We start from the raw sequence: 9,925 nt of genomic DNA, 5'->3' as shown, positions 1-9,925 counted from the left end.
TAACTCTTCTTATCTTTCCTGCAAAAAGAACTTCGTATCCGACTACTTATCATTATGGGAAACGATCGACATCGACTGATTAATCTCCCTCATTATTGTTCGCGTTCGTCATCACCCATCCCATCCTTATACCTTCTTTCCCTTATCCTCCTCCATTCATTGCTTTTTGGGCCACTTTATCTTTCTCCCATGGCTTTAGGGAACACCTCGTCATGGACACGCCTCTATCGAGCACCACCCCTCCTCTTATCTCTCTACCTCCCGGCTCCCACCCGTCATCACCATTGTTGTGCACAATGCACGTGAGCTCACAAGAGGGTTTGTTGCGAGCTCAATCCGTACATGCTCACACACATCCCTCTCGAAGCTATTGCACGGGGTGCTCCTCAACAACGATGCAACCTGATACGTCTCTGTCGTATCTATAATTTTTATTGTTTCATGCCAATATTATACAACTTTTACATACTTTGGGAAACATTTTATATGATTTATTTGACTAAACTATTGATCCAGTGCCCAGTGTCAGTTTCTGTTTGCTGCATGTTTTTTTGTTTCACAGAATATCCATATCAAACGAAGTCCAAATGCGATAAAAATTTGCGGAGAATTATTTTGCAATATTTTTGATTTTTGGGAGTTAGAATCAACGCAAACAGAGGCCCACGACCACCAAGATACACCTGGGCACGCCAGGCAACCCAGGCCCATGGTGGTGTATCATGCTCTCCTTGTAAGTCGGTTGGAGCTCTACTTCGGGCGAAGGAAGCTTATATTTGGAAAAAAACTCGTGTTAAAATCTCAGCGTAATCGGAGTTATGGATCTCCGTATATTTAAGAAATAGTTTTCAGGCAGATCTAAGGAGCGCGAAACAGAAGAGAACAGAGGGATAGATCCAATCTAGGAGGGGATCCTGCCCCTCCGCCGCCATGGCAACCATGGACCAGAGGGGGAACTCTCCTCCCATCTAGGGGGGAGGCCAAGGAAGAAGAAGGAGGGGATCTCTCCCCCTCTCTCTCGGTGGCGCCGGAACGCCGCCGGGGCAATCATCATGTGACGGCGATCTACTCCAACAACTCCGTCATCTTCACCAGCAACTCCATTAGCTTGCCCCATCTATATTCAGCAGTCCACTCTCCCGCAACCCGCTGTACCCTCTACTTGAACATGGTGTGTTATGCTTCATGCTATTATCCAATGATATGTTGCCATCCTATGATGTCTGAGTAGATTTTTGTTGTCCTATCGGTAATTGGTGAATTGCTATGGTTGGTTTAATTTTCTTGTGGTTATGTTGCTGTCCTTTGGTGCCCATCATATGAGCGCGCATGTGGATCACACCATAGGGTCAGTTGTATGTTGATAGGACTATGCATTGGAGGGCAAGGGTAACACAACCTTCTTCCTAAACATAGAAATTGATACATACGGGATTGAAGGGGGGCCAATATATATCTTAATGCCATGGTTGGGTTTTTATATTAATTAATGTTAGTAGTTGCAGATGCTTGCTAATAGTTCCAATCATAAGTGCATACAATTCCAAGTAAGGGACGGCATGCTAGCAGTGGCCTCTCCCACATAAAAACTTGCTATCAGTCTAGTAACGTAGTCAATTGCTAAGGAACAATTCCGCAAATCCTACCACCACTCATCCACACTCGTTTGACTAAACTTAATTGTTTCTTTATTTAAACAACACCTAACTTTTATTTTCACATTCTTTATTATCTTGCAAACCTATGCACACCTACAAAGCACTTCTAGTTTTATTCGTGTTCTAGGTAAAGCAAACGTTAATTGTGCGTAGAGTTGTATCGGTGGTCGATAGAACTTGAGGGAATATTTGTTCTACCTTTAGCTCCTCATTAGGTTCGACACTCTTATTTATCAAAAAGGCTACAAACGATCCCCTGTACTTGTGGGTTATCAAGACCTTTTTCTGGCGTCGTTGTCGGGGAGAAATAGCGTGGGGTGAATATTCTCGTGTGTGCTTATTTTCTTTATCACTAAGTAATTTTTATTTTGTGCTCTTGTTTTCTATCTTTATTTATGGGTAGGAAATGCAAAATACCAAAAAAATAGTTGTACCTGCTAAACCAATGGTTGAAGAACCAACCAAAATCTATCATACTGCTGAAGCATTTTAGTTGGATCATCTTCGATCCCTATGTGCTCGTGCTGAAAACCCAACTAGCTTAGTTGAGGGAAAATCATTAGATGAGCATGCTTGTTTTGTGCGACACCATTTATCTCGAAAGGAAAACTTTTACAACATCAACTTAATACTATGCAATGCTATGCTTGGAATTTATGTGAATTATATGATTTTACTTGTAGTTCTGAAGACCCTAAGAAACACCTTCCCTACCAATGTGAGTTTAGTGATAATGGAATCTTATATTCTTATGCCAAGGTTGTTTATAATTACTATGATGTTGAACAAATTGAAGAGTTTGTTGCTTTTAAGGGTGCTTATGAAATTGCTTCTTTGATTGAAAAGTATGATGCTACTCTTTACAAATCTGAATTTTTTTCCATACTTATATATTTCTATGAAAACTATGCTTCTAATGCTTTTATTAAACTATATATTGAGGACTCCTCCGATGTCCAAGAAGAGACTAATATTTTGCAGGAGTCTATGGAAGGAAAAATTGATGAAATTGTGAGCTCATTGCATGAAAAACATGATGAGGAGTGCGAAGAACAAAAGGAGGAAGAGAGGATTATGAATTATTCTTATGGAGATGAACTTGCTATGGTTCCTTATGTTAAGCATGAAATTGTTGCTATTGCACCCACACATGATAGTCCTATTATCTTTTTGAATTCTCCAAACTACACTATAACGGAGAAGTTTGCACTTATTAAGGACTACATTGATGGGTTGCCTTTTACCATTGCACATGATAATTTTGATGAATATAATATGCATGTGTTTGTCGCTCCTAATTGCAATTATTATGAGAGAGGAACTACATCTCCGCTTCTTATGTTTCCAACACGATAAAATTGCAAGAAACTGCTTATGCTATGTATTGTCCCTTACTTGATGTGCATGAATTGTTCTTTTATGACATGCCGATGCATAGGAAGAGAGTTAGACTTCGTCATTGCATAATATATATTGCTTTGTGCTCACTTCTAAATTATACATCATTGTTAATTAAAATTGGCCTTGATATACCTTGGGATCCGGGTGGATTGGTTACTTGAGCACTTTATGCCTAGCTTAATTGCTTTAAAGAAAGCGCTGCCAGGGAGACAACCTGGAAGTTTTAGAGAGTCATTTTATTCTGTTGAGTGCTTTTATAAAGTTTAAAAAGAAAAAAAATATAGAGGGGAACCTAAAACTTCACAAAAAGAAAAGTGAAAGTGAGAAGGACGAGCACCGTTGAAGTGGGGGAGCTCCTTGAACTTTGTTCATGCCCATGGAAACTTTGCAAATCTCGAATTACAGAAACTTTTCAACAAAAATGATTATCCCCCTGCACAAATCCATTTTATTATAAAAAATAATATGCTAAGATTTGCCTTTAGGATGATTAGATTGCTTGTTCGTATGTGCGCTGTAAAAACATAAACTTTGGCTATAGTGCGTGATGTTTCATTTCTTACTGGAATGTCAAAAGTTTCTGAAATTTTTACACTATACTGCTATGCAATTTTTTTCCTATTTTTTCAGAATTTTTGGAGTTCTAGGAGTATGGTCAATGTTCAGATTGCTATAGACTGTCTTGTTTAAGAGAGATTCTGTTTTTGATGCATTGTTTTTCTCGTTTTGATGAAACTATCGATTTATCGATGGTATAAGCCATGGAGAAGTTATGATATAGTAGCTAAAATGCAAAAACAAAATATGAATTGGTTTGCAACAGTACTTAAAGTAGTGATTTGCATTATTATACTAATGGATCTCACCAGCTTTCTGTTAAGTTTTGTGTGGTGTGGATGAAGTGTTCAAAGATTGAGGAGGTCTCGATATGAGGAGAAGGAGGAGAGGCAAGAGTTCAAGCTTGGGGATGCCCAAGGCACCCCAAGTAAATATCCAAGGAGACTCAAGCATCTAAGCTTGGGGATGCCCCAGAAGGCATCCCATCTTTCTTCAACAAGTATAGGTATGTTTTTCGTTTCGTTCATGTGATATGTGTAAATCTTATAGCATCTTTTGTGTTTATTTCTCCTTTTTTCTTTTATGCACCATGCTGGTATGAGATAGTCCATGATTGATTTATAGAATGCTCATTGCATGATCGCTCTCTGACTATAGCGCCATAAATACTTCTGTCTGCTAGGACTACGTCGGTATTTCCCCAAAGAGGAACGGATGATGCAGCACAGCGACGATAGGTATTTCCCGTAGTGAAGAAACTAAGGTTATCGAACCAGTAGGAGAACCAAGCAACACAACGTAAACAGCACCTGCACACAAATAACAACACCTCGCAACCCGACGTGTTAAAGGGGTTGTCACTCCCTTTCGGGTAACGATGCTAGAAAAATTGTAGTAGATTGAAATAATAGATCCCAAATGGAATAAAGTGCAGCAAAGTATTTTTGTATTTTTGGTTTAATAGATCTGAATGAAAATGCAAAGGAAAAGTAGATCACAAGCAAATATATGAGGAAGAAGACACGGGGGCCGTAGGTTTCACTAGTGGCTTCTCTCGAGAAAAATAGCAAACGGCGGGTAAACAAATTACTGTTGGGCAATTGATAGAACCTCAAATAATTATGATGATATCCAGGCAATGATCATTACATAGGCATCACTTCCAAGATTAGCAGACTGACTCCTGCCTTCATCTACTACTATTACTCCACACATCGACCGCTATCCAGCATGCACCTAGTGTATTAAGTTCATGGAAAAATGGAGTAATGCGATAGGAGCGATGACATGATGTAGACAAGATCCATTTATCTATTGCGTAGATATATATCCCGTCTTTTTATACTTAGTAGCAACGATACATACGTGTCAGTTCCCTTTTCTGTCACTAGAATCAAGCACCGTAAGATCGAACCCACTACCGGGCACCTCTTCCCATGCAAGATAAATAGATCAAGTTGGCCAAACAAAACCCAAATATCGGAGAAGAAATACGAGTCTATAAGAGATCATGTGTATAAGAGATCAAAGAAACTCAAATAACTCTCATGGATATGAAAAGATATGACCGATCATAAACTCAAAGTTCATCAGATCCCAACAAAACACACCGTAAAAAGAGTTACATCATATGAATCTCCGAGAGACCATTGTATTGAGAATCAAGAGAGAGAGAGAGAGAGAGAGAGAGAGAGAGAGAGAGAGAGATGAAGCCATCTAGCTACTGACTACGGACCCAAAGGTCTACAAAGAACTACTCACGCATCATCGGAGAGGCACTAATGGAGGTGGTGAACCCCATCCGAGATGGTGTCTAGATTGGATCTGGTGGTTCTGGACTCTGCGGCGGCTGGATTAATATTTCGTCGACTCCTCTAAGGTTTTGGGAATATTTGGGTATTTACAGAGCAAAGAGGCGGCCAGGGGGCACCCGAGGTGGGCACAACCCACCAGGGCGCGCCCTGGTGGGTTGTCCCCTCCCCGGGACTCCCCCAGGTGCAACCAGGGCCAGTTGTGTTCCTTCTGGCCCATAAAAATCTCCATAAAGTTTTGTGGCATTTGGACTCCGTCAGATATTGATTTTCTGCGATGTAAAAAACACGGAAAAAACAGGAACTGGCACTTGGCACTATGTCAATAGGTTAGTACCAAAAAAATATAAATCTTTATATTTATATTTCTTTCTTTATTTATTTACGTACTAATAAAGCACGCATTGCTTCCGTCGGGTTCACCGTCACGCATTTTTACAAAAAAAACCCTCTCTTTTCTTATAAATAATAAGTAATATAAGTGGATATAATGAGTTGGCTGAGGTGGTACGCTTTTCCTAGCACTTTTATTTATTTTTTTTGAAGATTTGAGATTCGATCCTTGAACCTCCATGTCAATACATCACGCACTAACCAATCCACCAAACAACTCTTCTACATATAGATTGAAAATAAAACCTATATACTACCCACGACGGTGAGACTATGGGCCGGCCTACCCACGCTCCTTCTTGGGACCGATTAAGTGAAAGAAAAATATCTCAGGCATGTGCTCCTGTTATGTTTTGTTTAGATGGTTGATTTAATTATTAGATAGTCCCACCTCGCTGTTTTACGTCAAATCTTACCTATTTATATACAACTTTGAGTTACTTGGTATCAAGGAGTTGTCTTATAAGAATTGATAAGAAAAGGTGCAAGGAATAAGGAAGGAGGAAGGAAAATTTTGATACATAGGCTCGAATAAGGAAAGGAAAGGGAGGGAAAGGAATTGAGGCGCAGAATTATGAAGACGTGCAAGCAAAGAAGGTAATCTCTAATTAAAGAGAAAGTCCTCGGCCAGCCGGCCCATACATGGACGCCTGCGGGACATGTGTACATCCCACCCCGGCAAGGATCGGACGCTCAGTTGGTGTCATTGGATATCTATATCTATATCTATATCTATACTACTATTAAACAATCAAACAAGAACTTCTTTAAGCACACCCCACAAAACGTACATAGATCCAATACTATCGCACGATTAGACCCACTAAAATCAATCTAACGGTTAGCCTTAACCTAAATCATTGTTTGTGTGCACTTAGCAATTTACATTGACTGACGGTGCATCCTATTCTAGGAAACTAATCTCAGAAATCCATCCTATTAAAAAACGTATCTCAGACGCATCCATCCTATTAGGAAGCTAATGGCGAGCCGCCTGCCGCCATCATGCACGCTAGCCACGATGGGGGAAGCGCAAGGAGCTTCGTCTTCCTCCGGGAACACACGTGCTATCGCCGCCATCGTCTTCTGGCTGGAGCCCAGGCGCCCTTCTGCCGCTACTGCGACGACTCCATCCACGTCCAGGGCATGCTCTCCGGCAACCATCGGCATCCGCATTGACTTCAGCTCCGTTCGCAGCACCCACACCGACAAAGTGTCTGTTCAGTGGGTGCACGTGCATTACATACTATATGATACCCCGCACGTTGTTGCGGGAATATTTTGCAACATATTTCAATGTGACTCGTTGTATGAAACATGAATATTTGAAGTAATAATATAAAAAGCTAACAATAAAAATACATAGTATAATTTATTGTGCTTGATTACTATATAGTTGTAAAATGTTTATTAAATGTATATAGCATAATAGAATGAAAACCCTCATGTATGTTACATGTTGAGATAAGTCTTTTTTTCATGCATGTCATGATGAAGTGGCATGCTTGCATGTTGAGAGACATATGATAGTGGGGGTGGGCCTTTTCTCATGCATGTTGTGCAATGATGTGGCATGCTTGCATGTTGAGAGAAATAGTTAGTGGGGGCTAGCTATTTAGATATAGAAGATTAAATAAGAATCGTGGGGCTTCAAGCAATCTAGAATTATAGATTTGGGATTATCTTAGGTTGCCGATTGCTGTACTGAAAATGTGTAATTATATATGGCACATACATAAGAATGCAGCAATCTTGTCTTACAAAGTAGGATCAAGAGAGATACTGAAGAAGTCAAGATGCAGAGTCTATTTCCCATGATTACTTCTCATGTTCATGTCGGCTTCCTTGGGCTTTATTTCGTACCACCATATGCATTAAACTGGACCGTATCAAGAGGTAACGACATCCCCTTGATTAGAATTGCCTTATTTGTGCTATTTGATCAGTGTGTGTTTTACGTATGACGTTGCTTTACCTAGAATTAAGGTGGGTTGCACCTACCTAGGCACTATCTCCAGGGATAGGTTGGAAATCAGAATATATGATTCATTCTTAGAGAAAATTTTACACGCGTCACTTTAACATAATTGCATAGCAATCCGGTAAATTATGTAAGATTCAGTAGGAGGCAAGATATTGAAGATGTACTACTATTTCAGTTACATGATTCTATACATCTAAAATGGGTCACATGACTCCGTAACTGTTGTTAGAGAATATCTCTCGCTGTTCTGTAAAGGTATGCAATCTCTACTGCGTTCCAATAAAGAGAATTTTACCATACAGAAGGATCCAATGAAGAAACTAATCCGGCTGCGTTCCAATAAATAGATCCTTCAAAGGATCTGTCCTAATACAGCTGCCGTGTATTGGTACAGAGAAATCATATAAACTGTACTCGGTCGGATTTATTTTGTTTCATGACAGAGAAACCAAATACCTTTCGCTATTTTGGCACATATATTTATTCTTATATACTTGTGCAGTTTCGAATGATCCAACATATCTGCAGTCATCAAACTTGAAGACATGCCGTTTAAGGCCTTATTTGCACCGCCTCTCTTTCTTTATCTGCGCGCCTCTTTCCTCCAATAATAATAATGAACAACTTTTTCCGGATCAGGTATCACACTGTTACAAATGTATGCTGAAGCTACTCCTTACGACAAAGAAAAAGAGGATGAATGCTTTCTATCTTCACCAGTTTTGTAGCATGTTCCAAATTGTTGTCACTTTCTTATTTGAGGATTCATCATTTTTTTATTTAGAAGCTGACCTGAAAGCTTGATAAGGTTAAGCTTGACAAATACTCTAGAATACTTTTCCTTCCATCTTTATTTTTCTTCATAACTCATTTCAGTTTCTATATGTACAAAGCGTCTTACATCATTGTAAGTTAGTATGGTTGCCAACGCATAAACACATACAAAACCGGATCAATATTTTCTATCATGATAATTATTGGATTTCTTTTAGCCCTTTTACATTTCAATTAGTTCTTGTAAATCATCTTTATTTCATATAGAAGTCGTTGTAGTCACATATCATCTTCTATTTCCTATTATCCATAGTAGGTAGCTTTATAATTTTGGCAGTCCACACAACCAAAAAATATATATAATTTGATCCAAATTAGTACAAATATATATTTTGCTATGCAGATTAGTAGAATAAAATAAGATTCGAGAATTAAGCATCTTGAACAATATAATTGCACCATAAGGTAGTTTATACTTTTTTTCCTGGCTACACTCGAAGAGAAGACTATACTACATGCCTATATTACTGGATTAATAAATAATTGCTGATTTTATTTAAATGGGAATATTTTCCTGCTATTACTCTATGCAGCAACATAACCACTATTGTGTCTCGCTTTTGAAAATATAATTTGAGCGACATCAAACATTGTGTATCCATTTGATTTATATTTTTAAAAACGTTTGTTTTTTTATATTATGTGAATTCACCTGTTTTACGTTTGAGTAGTTCTAAAAAAGTTGGTGTCATTGGAGGATCAGATGCATGGACACCTGCAGGACATGCTGCGGCCTCCCAGTCTCCCAAAATCTCCACTATATTGCGAACCAACCTCTGGTTGATTTCAGTGGGAGGAGACGTTCCCGTCGACTACGAGGCGCCTACGGTGACTTCGTAAAATCTCAAGATGATATGCCGGCTCAGTCTCTCGGAGGTGCTCATAGGGGTAGGGTGTGCGTGTGTGCATTCATAGGGGTGAGTGTATGCGCGTGTATATGAGCGCTTATGTATGTACTGATGCTCAAAAAAAATCTGCACTATTTTTGCTCGTTTTTAATGGTTTTTCAACTGTTTTTATCATCTCCACCGAACGATAGTAGTTGTGCTGTTGTCGGTGTCCGAGTCTGCGGTGGGGCCAGACATAGTATCTCTGGGCGGCATTGCAAAGAGCGGTGAAAGCTTGTGAAGCCATGGCTTGTGATATGCATATAGTAATGACAATTGGGATGTGGATTTCCCTTTTGCCTCTGTCTTATGTCAGATACGTGTCACATTGAGATGATGGGGGCGATGGCATTGCTGAAGTGCGTCGGAACCATGGCTCAAATGTGTGGCCCTTAAGCA

The sequence above is a fragment of the Triticum dicoccoides genome, chromosome 1A (assembly GCF_002162155.2).
Source record: "Triticum dicoccoides isolate Atlit2015 ecotype Zavitan chromosome 1A, WEW_v2.0, whole genome shotgun sequence".
In the NCBI taxonomy this organism is placed as follows: Eukaryota; Viridiplantae; Streptophyta; class Magnoliopsida; order Poales; family Poaceae; genus Triticum; species Triticum dicoccoides.
The sequence above is the reverse complement of the archived record's forward strand: the minus strand, read 5'-3'. Positions refer to the sequence as shown.